The sequence below is a fragment of the Apus apus genome, chromosome 2 (genome assembly GCF_020740795.1).
Source record: "Apus apus isolate bApuApu2 chromosome 2, bApuApu2.pri.cur, whole genome shotgun sequence".
Lineage (NCBI taxonomy): Eukaryota > Metazoa > Chordata > Aves > Apodiformes > Apodidae > Apus > Apus apus.
In genome coordinates, this window is record NC_067283.1 from 16086702 (window position 1) to 16103322 (window position 16621).

General features: G+C 46.3%; 1 protein-coding gene across 4 annotated transcripts in view; it reads right to left on the minus strand.

Moving 5' to 3' along the window:
* The window catches only part of JCAD (junctional cadherin 5 associated), a 64829-nt gene that overhangs the window by 20532 nt on the left and 27676 nt on the right, over nucleotides 1-16621 (minus strand). Inside the window, exon 1 of one of the 4 annotated variants that reach the window (XM_051612606.1) lies at nucleotides 12147-12233. The exons of 1 other annotated variant lie outside the window; for it this stretch is intronic. The gene's annotated coding sequence lies outside the window, so the exon portion shown is untranslated. Of the gene's footprint in view, nucleotides 1-9022; nucleotides 9041-9077; nucleotides 9190-12146; nucleotides 12234-16621 lie in introns of those variants that run through there. 2 more of the 4 variants (XM_051612605.1, XM_051612608.1) reach the window with 2 other exon arrangements.

The window sequence follows — 16621 nt, forward strand, 5'->3', positions numbered from 1 at the left end:
AGAATTCACTGGTGATTGCAGCTTTCAGATTTCACTAAGTGATCTCAAAAAAATCTTTGCACTGGAGGCAAGCCCACAGTTTGAGTCAGTCATTTCCTTAAAAAACAATTTTTCTCCAGTGATGGAGAGGTGTTTTAAGTTACTGCAGGAGGAGGGGGCAGATTACCAGGCAATGTGCCTCTCCCTACAGCTCTGCATATTCTAATTAAGAAAAAAATGTTCACATGAACAAGTACAAAATATGCATGAGAACAAAAATGAATTATGCAACCACATGAGAAACCCAGGTAATACCATGCAATACCACAGCAGAACAGTCCTTTCTGCAGATTACTTTCTTTTTCACTTGCACTGGGCTGCTGGAAATCAGTACACCTCAACTTCAATAAGAGAAAGCCTAGGATTTCAAGTGCGCTGTATTTTTACAGCACACTTCCACTGCATACAATGACTGGCAACAACATGAGATGCCCGTGTCTATTGCATCTTAATGATTTCTAAGATATGGGACAGTCAAGATTTTTCTCCCCAGTGACAGCCCTCAATTTTGCACTGACTCAAGCAAAAGATCCGGCAAACTGAATTAGTTGGCTGAGAATGATCTCTATTGTCTGTACCACTCTCACAGCTTATGATAATTACAGAATAGCCATTCTTCCAGAGTTTTAAAACAAGTGGAAGGTAATGATCTATTCTGTAAGTTGTGCACAACAGTGGACTCATTCTGACATGTTCTTCCTTGCTTGAACTGTGTGAAGAAAAAAAAGAAATTTAAAGGTGGATATAGAAGAAGTGAAGGACATAGAAACAGATCTGTTATGTAAAACACTCAAGATTATTTTCTCTGCATTTAACATGCCTGGTGAGTACTAGGTGTCCTTAGTAGCAGCAGGTCTACCTGCGGGATTGGAGGTCAGCACTGGCAGTTTCTCAAAAGGCGACTGGCTCTGCAAAGATCATGACAATCAAGTGCATTTTATACACTGGTCTCTAATACTCTTCTTGGGCAAGAAGAAAGGGAGAACTCTGTTCATTGGTCTTTACAATAATTTACGTGAGAATGAGCAACTACCAAGATGGCTGCTGCACATTTATTAGTCCTAAATCTCTCAGGCTATGTACACACAGAAATTGGTGGGTTTGTTTAGAATATAAACCAGTTTCTGTGGTGCAGCTTATTCAGTGCCCCATCCATTTTCTGCTCCACCCTGTCTCCTGGATGCTCTGCAGTCTGCGGAGCTGGTCCAGCCAGCTGCTCTGGGCCAGCCTGGCAGCTCTGTGCAACTCCAGGCACACAGGGACCCTCCAGCCCCTCTGCCCTACACTGCCCACGGCAGCCACGGCACTTTCCCAAGGACACCCCGCAGTGTGGAAAAACATGCACAGTTTTTATTGCAGAGCCACAATTTAACTGGTAACCTGGAATGCTGCAGAAGTGGCTTTTCAGCCTGAAAGCCTGCTGAGCATTTAAACTGGTTTGTCTCTAGAGTTTAATGAATCTCTTCCCTTTTCACACTTGTAACACTACACACCCTTTCAAAACAGAGAAAAAAAAAAGCTCTGTGCCGAAGATATTTTAGGAGTATCCCTTGCTAGAACAGGACTCCAAATTCCCAGCAAGTGCTCTGAGTAAGCGAGCCAGCAGTAAGTACAGAGGCAGAAAGCAGGGAGGAGCAGGACCCTTCCCTCTTGGAAGGAAGGGAAGGCTTTGTGGGTTATTTTTGAATGCTGACCTAAAAGGCTGATTTTCCATCCACCCACCACCCTGGACAGTGCAAGGAGCCAGGTATGAGCAGAGCAAGGGGAACAGCTGGCTGCTAGAGCTGTTCAGCCTCTAACAAGAGAAAGATCCAATGTGACTACCTCAAACAACAGAGAGACCATTGGAGTGCTCGCAGGTGTGAGGAAGAAATGTGCTTTTCCTGCTATTATTGTCAGACTTGTCAGGCTTGGATTGTAGCTTAACCCTGTCTCTGCTGCCTGCTGTAGCCATGGTGCCATCAGAGAGGCAAAGGAGAGTGGGCAAGAAATCTCAGCCTGTGGGGTTTACTCTGATCTTTCTTTTGGCGCCAGTGGTGAGGAGCAACGAGGTGGAAATGCACCATAAGGAACTGGTGCAACCATCTCCTCTGGCTCTGCAAACTTATCACGTGTGCAAGGGAAAACCCTGGGTTGCTGCGGGTGGTGGGAAGGCCTGGCTGGGAGCGGGATGCTGTCACTGTGCCCATCACAGCTCTGCAGTGGGCAAAAGCAAGGTGGAGAAGCCTGCACCTCTGCCAGCCACGGAGTCCTCAGCACCAAACCCCCTAGTAAGCTCATGCCAAATCCATCACATCACAAAATGCCCTGTACCTGTGGTACAGGCTCCCAGGAGCTGGGAGCAGTGGTAGTGGGTGGCTTCTAGCTAGGAAACCATCAAGACATATGCCTTGAAAGGCTACACAGAAGTCATGGGAAACTACTGTTCCCCCCACATTGGACCTGGCCAGGGGCAGGGGAGCTGGAGGTCCTGCCCAAGAAATGCCTGCAGGACATCAAACATGCCAGCACTCAAAGTCCACAAGGATGCTGGCCAGCTTTCCAAACCTATCTGCCACACTGGGATGATCTTCCCACCCTCCCTTAGACAAACAAATCTAAAAAATTAAATCAAAGGAATTGAATTGGCAGGAGTAACAAAACCGTTGCTGCAGTGCTGTCTTGTAAATAATCATCTGTCAGTCTGGGCTAAAGAGTAAAGGCTGTGCAGAGCTTCTAATTTGAGGGAAGATCAACGATGCTGGAAAACAGTTTGTTTTTCCAGTGCTCATTTGTTTTGTTTGCCAATGACATCAGTGCTTTCTGATAGGATTTGCTTCCTGAGGATGCCTGCTATCTTGCCAGCGTTTCCGGCTTGTCCCCGTCAGCCGGTACAACTCTGCATTACGCTGGAAACAAGGGCCAAGCTTTTCTCTGGAACCTTCTCAGCAGCACTCTCAGATGCAAAGAAACAAGCAGAGGCTGAACAGCGGAAATCAGCATCAGCCCCTGTGTACGTGGACACAATGGGGACCTGAAGCCTCAGCAAGACGGACACAATGGGGCCACCAGACAGAAATGTCATCAGAGCACCTGGCTGGGGGTGCTCTGTCCAAGAGCAGGGATCTCATCACTGGCCTGGAGAAAAGCCCAATGCACTCCTGAAAGACACCTCGAAGAAATCTGATGCTAGAATTTCCTCTGAGCTGCTTCTGGACCCCGTTTTTGGTGGGGGAAATGCACTGGTTTTGGTTGATGGTCTGCCTTTATCTGCAGTTTTTTCAGTGACAGGCGTTTCCAAGCCTTGCTATTTTGGAGGGATACCACCACCTGTATGATGGCCAGCACCAGTGATGATGAAGGCTAACACTTGATGCACTGGCAGAAACAGCTCCTTCCTCCATGCTTTTAAATAGCTTGCACGTCATTGAATCCTCCCTGCGTGGTGCTCCAAGCAGCCCCCCAGCATGCTCCTTCCTTAGCTCATGTTCCAGAGAGCATCCTGGCACAGCACCCATGTGTTGGGTAAGAGACCAGAGGTGACAGTGAATTTGACCCTGGCTGCCTTCTCTTGCATGTCTCCTGCCCTCTGCTACTTGAAATAAAGTGCAAAGTGGCAACCATTTAACTGCTTGAATGCATCTCCTGAAGTCCTCTTGCTCACAATTTGCCCCACCCACCTCTATAGAACTATTTAAAACATTTTTGTAAGGGATTCTGTACAACTTTACAGGAAAGAAAACATTGAAGAAACGTGATTCATATTGCAAAATGAAGCATACAAGCATCATGAACTGTCAACATCAAGGCAGTCTGCATGGACACAAGAGTTGCTGCAGTCTGTAATGACATTACTTCAGGCTACTGAATTCTGCAGGACTCCTGCCTCAGTTGATGTGCAGACTAGGTGATGCCAGTCTGTCTGGGCTTTATCTACAGCAGCTATCCAAACACTTCCGAAGACTCAGTAACTAGCAGGCATCTGAATTACTAAGTGTATTATCTAGACGGGTCACACATTAAACTAGCTTATCTTCACTCAGATCTGGGTGACATGATTCCCATTTCATATCAGACATGTGCCAGACAGAAGTATCTATGCATACAAAGTGAAAGCAACCCTTTCTATTCTAGGTGCCCAGTTCAAAGTGTCTACAACCTGATTTTAAAAGTACTTAGCCTTAAAAGTGAACTAGGTACATTCAAAGCAACTTCTGCAAGACCCTAGTGCCTCTGCACATCAACTCAAGTGTGGCAAGACAGCTGTCCACACAATGAAGACATGAGATGAGCCAAAAAATTGGTTGCAGTACTTTGTCAACTGCACCCTCCTCCATCCTTCTGCCCATTTAATCCAGCACCAACACTTTTGTCCAGGCAGCCCCGTATCCCTCTTGCCTCTGTTAACTCCTCAGCACCATGCACCACCAGTGTCTTCATTTCCCACTTCTCAAGCCCTACCTGTCCTTCTCGCCACCCCCACCATCCCTTCCCTGCCTTCATGTCTCCTGGTCCCACCAATCCAGCTGGTCTTCCCACACAGCCCACCACTATGTGGCCAGCCCACTCTGCCCTCCTTACAGCTTCTCCTGACCAGTCCTCAATTCATGTCCATTGCAGGGGGTGCTGATGGATGTGAGGAGAAAATCTTCAGAAAACGGAGCAACTAGAAACGGAGACAAGTCTGCTGAGAACACGTGCAGACATCTCTGAGCCTTGTCACCATAGATCCTGTTCCTGAACATGATGGCACTGCAGCTCTCAGTCAAACAGCTGGAGGATTTCTTTTCTTTCCCCTTTTTTAATGTGGGCAAAACAACATTCCTTCTGTCCTACATCCTCCTCCCTAGTTTTTCTTGGAAATGGTTGAATTGGTTTAGATGATGATATTAAAATAAATTTAGCCTGAGAGAGAGACACAACCTGAAAGTCTCAGATCAAGTGATAAAAGCCTGACAGACTACAGCAATGGAAAACAGGTTCTTGTAGAAGTTTTAATACTAGATGATAATACTTGCTCAGCCTAACTATAACCTTGAGCTACATCCTAGGAGAATATCTAAGTCTTGACATCTAAGTCAATTGTAATTGCTCCTGTTTTCTCACTCTGGTTTTGCATGTGTGCATATGAGACAGCTTATCAAAAATAAACACATTAAATGAGGCTTTTACCTTGATCTTTTCATCTTTTGGGGGGACAATAAAATCAGGTGGGACTGTAAACAGCAGGCTGCTGTGCTGCTGTGCGTGCAGCCACCCCGGCAAGCCGTGCTCCTGCCCTCTGCTGCGGAAACAACCCCCACCACATTCAGTGCCTTGCAGACACGCTCCATCGGGAAAGATAAAATTCATCTGCTTGAAGAGCCTTCAACAATAATGTTCACTATGATCAAATATTAGATATTTAATGCAAAGATAATCTAGAACACGGAAAAAGAGATTAGAGAACACTAATATGTAAGTTGGATGTATTTGACTTGGCAGGGCTTAATTAAGCGTAGGCCAGGAGTAAGGAAGGAGTAGGGAACTAGCCAGGGCAGCCTCCATACCATGAGTAAATACCTCCTAGAAATTCTCAAAGGATGGGTGAAGGGCAAACATATTATCTAATTTCAAACAAAAGAAGGAAGGAGACAGATCTGAGGTATCGTAGACCAAACAGCAGGGCTTTGATATCGACTCAGACAAATTATTATTCAACCCACTTATAACAGGTGTTGATTTATCATGGAGTGGGGGGAGCAAGTGTGTGATCCAGGAGGAGCGGCAGCATTTCCAGCTCCTTGGTTCCTGCTCTGCACTGCAGCTGCATCCCCTCCCACATGATAAAGTCATGAGAAAACAGAAAACACAGACTTGTCAAGAACAAATTAAGTCTAATCAATTTAATTTTTGTCTTTGACGGAGTTGGGAACATAGTGACTAGGGAGGCGAAAACAGTAGAAGTCACATATTGGAACGAGGAAAGCTTTTGATGGATGCATGTGATAGTCTTACATGCAAACCAAGTGAATACAATTTGAGTATACAAATGTTTCGAATCTGTACTTAAGGAATAGTTAGTAACCTCAATGTCAACCTGAAAAGACACATACGGGCTATGCCTGGGGACTTGCTCTATCTGATATTTCCATTCATGACTTGTAAATTAGAATAGAGATTACAATTACAAATCTGTAGGGAGTGCTGTGAGCATTTTCAGGGATTACAATTAGAATAAAATCTTAATAAATTAGAGTCCTGGTCTGAAATGAACGACTGAGATTCAATACAGACAGGTGTAAAGAAGCACGCTGAAGAAGAAGGATACAATTCAAAAGTGTAAAATGGAGCAGCATGGCAAAAGAGTCTCTGGGGCTAGTGCCACAAAGAGAAGACATCAAGAGAGGTACAGGGCTTGGTACACACAGGTGAATACACTTGGAGACACACTAAAAGGAGCACTGCATGTCAGGATCTTTACTCCTCTCAGCCCTGTACCCAGTTCTAGGCCCTACTTCAGTCAAGTTGTTGCTCCCTGCCACTTGCACACAAGGATGATGAAAGGTTTAGGAAGTGTGACCCCTGCAGAAGAGGGTACAAGAAGTGGGCTTGTTTAGTTGAAAGAAAAAGGAGGAGGAATGAGGGTGAGAGAATGAGAGATGATAAAAAGCTTTAAATGTGTCAGGCTACTAAAAGGCAGCGATCATCTTGTCCTGCTCCCTGTGGATGTGGAAAACTTTAGGGACTGGCTTAGCATGCAGCAAAGGAGATTTAGGTTAGATATTAGGAGGAACTGTCTAGCCAGGATGATAGTTAACCACTGGTTACGCTGAGAGGCTGTGAATCTCCATCAATACAGGTTTTCAAGAACAGGCTAAATTAAGATCTATCAAAAATGGTGCCCTGCCTTAGGACCAAGGGGTTTTGGATGGAAGCAACATTTTGACATTCCTCCTCTCCCCACCCTCCCCTTTAAAAAGGTATTGTTTTGTTGGCATGTTACCCCCATTTCCAAGAAAATCAAAACTCTTCTGTACAAGATTGCCAGTCTCATAAATAGCCATCTCATCTGAATTACAATATGGCTTTCCCCCCACTTCAGCTGTCCAAAGCAGAATGACCACTTTATCACAAAATAGAACCAATTACCTACCTTGCACTCCCCTTTCCTTACATCCTCTGCATTGCAGGGAAGAGTGAGGGAATGCCAAAGGCAGGCAGGCCTGGCAAAGCAGCAGGCACCACTCGGTAGGAATATAAACTTTGCCTCTCTTCCAGGGATGGGAGAGATAGGGAGACTGATACACAAGTGACACTCTACACATTGAAGGAACCTGAGCAGACAAGAGGCAGTAGATGAGCTGAGTGGAAGCACAGGAACAGGGTCCTGACCAAAGGACTCATATCAGACAACAGACACACGCCAGGCAAAGCTTCAAGAACTTCCCATCACAGCCAACACCATACTGAGGGCTTCAAAGCCGCTAGTGCTAAATGCATAATCATCTCTGCTGACTACATGGGAAGGAAACATGCCAAAGTACTTGCTGGAAGATAAGCCAACTTTATATTGGCTCTGCATGTCTTTCCAGACCAGTCTCTCCCATTCATCTCACAAAAATTTAAAAAAAGAAATACGTGAATTTTTGTGTTTAACTCTCATTACCTATAGGCAGGGAAGTTCACAATTTTTCTCTAACACAGAGATTCACTGACAGTGAAAATTACAGCTCACATCCTCTTTGCATTCTTTGAGCAGAGTCCTCACTGAAATCACTGAGAAACCATGCCAGAAAATAAATTAATGATATGACGTGTCTCCAATAAAATTAGGAAGTGGGGAGGAGAAGAGAAGCGAGTCTTAAAGAGTTTATTTAACTCTCAGAAAGTAGTTATTCCTGTCATGCATCTCAGTGGTGCAGATGCATCAGTAAACCCACTGTGGCATGAGAGAGAGTGCAGAGCATCTCCTGGGGGAGACCTTAACGAGTGATGGCTGCTCTCCACGGGTTGACAGCCCCTTTTGTTAGGAGGTTTCAGATCATATTTCAAAGTTTGCCTTCTTAGATTTGCCAAGAAAAAATGGTAGAGAGCTAGACTTTTTAAAGTAATGTGAGTGCTGGGTTCACACAATGCTGAAATACGTGTCTGCCAGTGCATGGATGGGAGTATCTATCTGAAATCACGTTGATTTTTAAATTGCCATGGACCAATCCAGCTTCAACTGAGCACTGATTCGCTGAGGCTCTTAAACAACCAAACAGAAGTAAAGGCATAAAAGGAAGAGAGGAAATGTCCAAGCATCCACAGATACCACTGTTCATATTAGCTGGTTTTCAAAATGTCAACAGTTTGCTTCCACTGATGACAGAGCAGCACATTACTCCACTGAAATCCGTCCAGATTTTTTTCAGAGAAGGGGCAATTGTTAAAGAGCACTCACTGCTACTCTGTGCTCCAGTTATAACCAGTCCTTACACCAATTGGCAGCATATGGTGTATTTCCTCAAATGACAGCTTTTGTTTGTCACAACAGGAGAATAAACTAGTACATTTATTAAACAAAGCATAATTAGCCAACTTTTTCCTTCCCAAAAAGGAACTGCAGAAGAGGATATTTTTTATGACTTGGGTGAATGTTCCCATGCTGTTCACAACATTTTTCTATGGAGCAATCCATGCTGGTGGAACAAAACATGTGGAATCACATTTGTTGCTCACATCTTAAAATCAAGATGTTAAGGTCTAATCATCCCACCCAAAATACCTATGGGCAAAGAGTGAGCTACTCCCACACTAGGACTACATGGATCATTAATATGGTTTATGTTTCTTTAATGGAAGAGCTCTCCATCTGTACAAACAAACAAACAAACAAACAAAAAAAGTATCTCAATTATAACTATTAAATCTTTCAAAGTGCAAATTTTTAATATGGGATCTATCATATAGTTGAACTGCTTTGAGGTGACAGTGACATGACTTATAGAGCCTGGGCTCTGTGATCAAAAGGATTACACACATTAGCATCCTACTAATCACAGCAGGACAGGCTGGCCCATCAGGCCAGGACTCACGGAGGAGAGATCCATAAACAAACACTTTCTCCTGCTCACAGACGTGGCCAGGAGCAGAGGGATTTCAAGGTTGGTGTGGTCTTCTCCTCTTTCACAGAGATAAGGATTGTATCTGCAGGAGTAAATAAATTCTCAGCATAGTCTTACACATCTGTTTGTTTACTCATTTTCAGACATTAACATCCTCTCCTGTGTTGTTATCCCTTTTATATTACCCTTGCATGTATAATCAAATGCCCTCTCTTCTGGATTGACCCTCTGCTTCTTCCTGTATTATAGATGCCTTTGATCTTTCTTTCTTGCATCTGTGTGTCCTGCCTCGTAGTCTCAGCAGGATTTCCCCCCAACCCCTTGCTCTACCAGAAAATAAATGCCAAAGTAGCATTCGTATGTATTAGTGTAGAAAAAAATAAGAGAGACACTGGAGAAACCTACACGCAGGCGCTGCTGAGGCCCTGCATGTGCTGAGCTGGGCTGGGCTGCTGCTGCAAAGGCAAACCTGGGCTGGTGAAAGGTGGCCCAGCTCCTGAGCACAGCTGAGCCCCTGCACCAACAATGCACCAGCAGCCATCATAAGGATGGGGGAAGAGGGACTATCCTAATATTTCAGGAACAGTTGTTAGTTTTTCTCCCTTCATCATATACTTGGTGACTTGCAGGGTGCCCCTGGCACTTTCAAAAAGTTGAACTCAGCCTTTCACTTTTTGTTTTGGGGTTTTTTTCCCGATTAGCTGAGATTTCAAAACCCCTTCCCTTGAGATGGCCCAAGATGCCTGACAAATTCATTAATATCCTATCTGTAATACACTCGGGCGATGAAAAGGCGGCTGCTGCTTTTTATTCTCTGCAGGCACTGCCAATACCAGAAGAATTGAGTGTTATCTCTAGGTAGATGTGAAAAGATGCCATCGGTTCACATAGAGACTTTAACGATCGCATCAAAGCTGCTGAAAGGCTGACCAACCCCTTCCTTCATAGCTGGAACTGGTGAGTAAGCTTCCCCAGCAAGCCTAGAGTGCACGAGCTCTTGAAACAAAGAACAATAACAAGGTTGCAGAAAGTGAGATAACCCTTTCCACTCAAAAAGTGGAAAACAACATCTGTTAAAAAACAAATAAACCGGTGTAATGGCTTCAGCAAGAGACCCAGAGGATTTTAGAGATGCAGCTTGTGGCTTGGTCAACACATTGTGAACAGCAAATTACAAGAGAACAATTGTTTCATACCAAGCTCTCCCACCCCTGAACTCCCTCAAGGTTAATTAGGATGGACTTTAGCCAAATTAATTAGAAGAGAAGATCTGGGCAGGACTTTGCTATGCACTCATAACTAGTTCCAAGGTGACCAAGAAGTTCAGAAGTGCCTCACCTTCCAAATAAAGCCTGCTTGGCAAAAGCCAAGCTCACATGTGACAATCAGGAGAAACACTTAAAAGTAATTTTTCCCTAACTAACAGCTAAGGCAGGAGAATTTTCTGCATCCTTCCCACTGAACAATATGCCCTTGTTTATTTTCTGTGTGATTTTTAGGTCATAAGAAGCCAGTGAAGTTATGCATCTAAAGAACAATATACTACTGTAATATGCCACTTGACACACACAGCCCAACCAAAAGATCTGTCTTTTCCAAGAGCTGGCAAATACATGTTGCAGTATGGAGCAATCCTGAACATCATCACAGGAAGAGAGGATGTAGAAGTGTGCCCAGCCATCAAAATGACAACGTTGGTATTTTAGTTGGTATTGCAACATGCCCTAGTGGCACACCTTAAGAGAGCATCCTGCCTTGAGGGAAATAGCCCTGCCCAGCTTCCCTACCCCATGGCAGCAATCCTCCTCACAGCTCCTGATGCCCTCAGCATCCTTGGCAAAGAGAATAGCTGGCAGGGCCACGTTTTTTTTCCTCCAAGTGGTTCCATGGTGAGAGGTAGAACTGCAAGAACTTAGTAGGGTAGGGCAGATCCAGACTCCGTGATTACAAACTAAGGTCTGGCACAAATTGAGGCTCTTGCAGTGGCTGCATCTCAGAACTGCAGAGCCCTTCCCTGTCATTAATCTGATATTCTTTAGTTTGAAGCTGGAAGGTTGCTATTTTCCATGTGTCTGTTGCCCACAAACAGCGTTTCTGGGCAGAATCAGAACTTTTAAAGTAACAAAGAGAAAATGCTTTAGATCATGCAAAGAAGTGTAGCTGAATATTTTCTGGCAGGACAATTCTCATTGTCACTTGCCAAGATTTAATGTCTTGACTATTGGGATCAGAGTGACTACTCAGAACAGTTAAATTGTATTTTCACTTAAAGACATGGTCTGGAGTAGCTTAACATGTAGGGTCCATGCCACAAAAAAGCACCACTATTCTCAGCTCCTGACAAAAAAGAAAGGAATTTTTTGATTTTTTTGTCTAAAGCCAAACCTTAATACATGCAAGAGTTCTTTGGCACAGATCCAGCGGCAGACTAAGGCCATGATTTGTAATTCTGAGGCAATTATGAAATAACATAACAGCGCAGATCTCCTTCTGACATAACAGCTTTTTTCCTCTCCCCTGCAACAGCACACGGTTTAAAACAGCCACCGAAAAGGAAAACAACCCCGAAGACCTATGTGACTGCTGTGTAAATACCAGAAACAGAGTAAGCATGTGAGGGGGGCGGCAGCTGATGTTTCAGACCCTGATGCCACATCCTGGCCGGTGTCAACGGGACCCGGCACCGAGCGGGAGCCGGTGCCCACATCCCGGGCGCGGGGGACCGCAGTGACAGGCGCTAAAGAAAGGTGAGCGGCTCCAGCGAACGGCACCGAGCGCCTTCCCCGGGACTCCTGCTCAAGGCGAGCTGCCCGGTGGGGCTTGTGCAGGGCTGGGGATGTGGGCAGAGAGCCCCTCGACAGACGGGGGAAAAGAGAGGCACCAGCAGGTGCAAAGCGACCGGAGCAGGGATGGGGACCCGAGGGATGTGCCCCCCGCTTCTCCGCCGCCCGCCCTGGGACACCTCCGAGCCCCTCCCGTCGTCCCCATCCCGGCTCCTCCAGCTGCCCAAAACCCCCTCCACGACCAGCCGGGACTCACCTCTCCGGGTGGCCTCCGCAGGACCCCTCCGCTGGCGGTGGGGCCGCCGCGCTCAGCGGCCGCGGCAGCCGGGAGGCGCCGAGCCCGCGGGCGGGGCGGGGCGGGGCGGGACCAGCCCTCCCGCCCCCCTCGCCCCGTCCCGCCCTCCCCCCCGGCCCCGACTGTGGGCGACTTCTTGCCCTCCTCCGGAGCGTCGCCGCCGAGAAAGCGCCGGGTTCTTTTTTCCTTCCCCTCCCCTCTTCCCCCAGCCCGGGATCCACCGATCGTCCTTTAGTCCATCCCTGTGAACGTGTTGCCGTGCGTTTTAGGGTTGCTCAGCCGGGAGAAGAGAAAGCTCCGGCGAGACCGTGGAGTGGCTTTCCAGAACCTGAAGGGGCTTTCCAGAACCTTAAGAGGCTACAGGAAAGCTGGAGAGGGGCTTTGTACCAGAGTATGGAGTGGTAGGATGAGGAGGAGCAGTTTCAAACAGGAAGAGAGTAGATTCAGATTAGATATTAGGAAGAAGTTCTTCACTGTGAGGGTGGTGAGACACTGGAACAGGCTGACCAGAGGAGCTGTGGATGCTCCTTTCCATGAAGTGTTAAAAGACAGGTTGGATGGGGCTTTGAGCAACCTGGTCTTGTGGGAGGTGTCCCTGCCCATGGCAGGGGGTTTGGAACTGGATTATCGGTACAGTCCCTTCCCACCCAAATAATTCTGTGATTTTATTACTGGGGAGCTGATGTCCTTCACTGGCAGGGAAATGTGCGTGCGGCATTTGCAAGCTAAAAACGATGCGCCCTGGAAGGTCAGGTTAGCTTAAAGCACCAAAGCCCGCTCATCACAGGCCTGTTCCCTGGGCACTTAACTGAAAAGCCAGGTCAGGGACGTGTCCAACTGCAGTGCATACTTCCAGAGAGGTGACCCAGAAGGGCCTAACCCAGGAGCCCACCTGGCAGCAGCAGCCCTGCTGGGAAGACAACTTTTCTCTGAAAAGTTGAGCACTTGGTACTTCCTGCCTCCTCTTTCTGCAGCTGAGCTCAGCCAACAGCTCAGCTAAGTAGACGGACATCATCTTTCTCAGCACAAGGAAAATCCGCAGAAGGGAAGACTACAGTCCATCAAGGAAGAAGAGGGACTAGAGGAGACCCTGCCAGCACCTCCCCGTGCCCCCAAAAGTCTTGTCGTCACCGTGGTTTTCACTCTGACATTCACAAGTGTTTTTAAAGCATTTCTGATTGCCTGCTCACCCACCTCTCCCCTCTCCATCGTTTATTCAGTGTCTAGAAACAGGTGAATAATTTGCAAATCTGTTTTGGTTTAATGACATTCTCAAAAAATTATGTTTGTCAATCATTTACTTCAGCAATTGCTTGGGCCCATCAACTGCTCACCATGTCTTAACTGACTTTTACCCTAGGCTGTCAAAGCAGTTTACACATGTTCATAAATAGAGTCCTGTTTAATATGTGCTCTAGTTAATAGCAGGAAAACAAGGGCAGTGAAGTTACACGATGAGTCCAAGGTCACAGTAGAAGTCTGCAGGAGAGCCCAGAACTGAGTACAGGTTTTCTGGTGCCCTGGTTTCGTGGGGTACTGGAAATAATTGTCATTGACCTGCTTTTTTACCAACATCTTTTGTCTTCCAGCAGTGAGGCTCTGAGCCTTCAGCCACTGACACGTGAAGCATCCACCAAAGGCAATGCCACCGGTGGCAGGGGGACCTCCAGCAAGACCCTGCACAGGCACCTTAAACCCTGTCCCTGCAGGGTACCTGCAGAGTTCTCCATGGCCTTGCTGGGTGGGAACCCCCCATATTTTCCTATGGTAAAGTCTTGTAGCTGACACAGTCAATAAGTAGAAAATTTAGGTTTTGTCACATGCAGCTTCTTTTGCATGTAACAATAGCATGGCTTTCCATCAAGGAAGCTGTGCCAGCACAAGTTATGGTTTATTATTTAAATATCTTGACTCTGACAGGCAAACTGGGAATTGTGGGTTTTTTAAAATACCTGTCTCTACTGTCTTGTATTTAAAAAAAAATTCCATGATGATTTCTCATCTGCATAGCTGCAGCTCTAAGCTCTTTGCTCTCCTTGGTTGTAAGAAACAGTCCTGTTTTTGTCCCTCCTTCCTAAGCCAGAATGATTTTGCTCCTTGTTGGGTAGTTACAATGCACTGAACAGAGCAGGTCCTTGCTGTTGGAGCTCTTGGCCCTCCTTTGAGAAAGCTGCTGTGCCACTGGCTGTAGGGGATGGGAAGAGCAGGACACAGGCTGGAGTTGCTACTCCAGCAAAGGAAGCCTAGATCATTTACTAAACAATGTCAAGGTGAAGGGGAGGGACATCTTTCTGTCTTCCCTGTTAGAGAGAAAAGCCTGAAAACGTGAGCTGAACGTAGCTGAACCAGAAAGCAAAATGCATTATTTTTGAGACAATCTTAGGGATCTCTCAGGCTGGATTTACAATTAATGACCAATGACTGCTGGCAACCCCCAAACCATGTCCAAGTGGGATTGCCCAGAAGCCTGGTGTAACACATGAAGCCATTAGTCCGTGGTTTGGGAAGTCTGAGTGCTGTGCTCCTCAGCCGCAGTGCAGCTTTCAGGGACTCTCTGTGCTCCTGCTACATCTTGCTCTCTGCCTGGTAGAGAGGAAACTCTTTGGGCAGATGCTGCTTCTGGTTTTGCCATAGTTCAGTGCCCAGATCAATGGGATTATGGTCTCAGGTGGCTACTGCAATGCAGACCATGACTGCCAGGAGAAGGGCAAAGATGAGGAAAAGCAGAGGAGGCAGGAAAGCAGCTTTGCTATTTGATGGTCAGAATAAATGGGCACACCTGATGGAACACTACTCCCTTGCAAAGCCCATGGTTCTATGGCAACCTGTGGAGACATCCCTCTCCTGGCTTTTCTGGAGAAGGGGACCATAGTTGGACATTCTTCAGTCTAGTGTTTCGGCCTCAAAAAGACTGGAAAAACTAAATGTGGCTGCAAGAGAACTGTACAAATGGGGTTTGCAGGAGAAAAGAGTTCAAAGCCTCTGTCCTGCCACTGAGAACTCCTGAGATGGGTGAAAATCAGCATGATGGGGTAGGGCGACATGATGGGGCAACAGAGGAGTGAGCTGTTATTACCCCTCTGCTTTGCATGCCTTGCAGGGGGCAAGGATAAAGGTAAAGAAACCACAAAATAGAAGCCAGTGGTGGCTGTGTGCAAAAAAGGTGAGTATCTGGACAGGAGCATGTAGGGGCTGCATGAACCCAGCAAGCGGTAAAGCTGTCCCCTGTGTCACAGCAGTCAGGTTCAGATCAATGTCCCAAGGAACACAGCAGAGCAGGTCCATGTGCCTGGTCAAGCAGGAAATGCTGGCGCTCAGCTCCTCAGGAGATGAAGAGCAGTGCCTGCAAGTCTGAGTGAGTGGCCATTATGGGCAGAAATTGTGGAAAACAGAAACAGACAAACAGGAGAGAGACAGGCCAGATGGGGGAAATACAGATGAATTAATGCGTAGGGAAGGGGAAAGGAACAGCACACAGGCATGCTGCACACCAGCCAGCACCTCAGCAGCAGCACTGCTGTGTGCCATTGCTGTGTGATGAGTGAATGGGAAGTCCTGCTCTGCTTGGTGCAAGTTATTGCTGCTTTATGCCTTTATAATTCTCTCTAGCCTCAAAACCACCCTGATCGGGAGTCCTCTGTATAAGTTTTATGTCCCATCATCAGCATTGCTGCTTGGGGCCAGAGTTTCCTGCTGTTCCTACCAAACTTGCTGCAGGCTTGGAGACTAATTTCTGGAGGTGATCCTGCATTAGGTTTTTTTACACTGAAATCAAGCAGACTTCTTCATAATCTGGTGTGATTTGAAGTGACTAGGTGCATTAATTGTTCCCTGAAAGACTGTAACAGTTTTTGTTGCCAAAGGATGTATTTAGGAACATATGCTGAAATCACCACATACCTGAAGTTTACCATAACTAACTAGCCACAGATGTGCTATTAATCCCGTGCTTATTTTCTCCACTTGTCTGTCCTATATGGCATATTACGGCCATGATATATTAAACTTTCCTAGAACAGATGCTAGTCATAAACAGAACAGCTATTACCCTTTTGCAAGAAAACATGCCACATTACCCATCCCGCCAGTAATCACCTGTTTATAGGATTGGCACCTCTTTTTAGTTTGAAACAGAGGAGCTTCAGGTATTTTATAGCTACTTCAAGGGAAACACTAAGCATTGCCATGGAGAGGGGATGTTTTCATTTGTCAGTTCTTTGGTGCTTCTTTAGCTGTGTTTTGAGCTGGTATTGGGGGATGCAGTTCTTGAACTACTTTATGACATCCCAGAGAAGCAGATGGGATGGGTGTGGGTCTGTTTTGAATAGAAGGAAGTAGCTCACCATGCTATGTGGTGACCATTCTGCAAGGACAATTTAATGCACAGCAGTTGGTGTCTGTGCAAGGTGTTGGGCTGCAGGCTGCTGGGGTGGAGT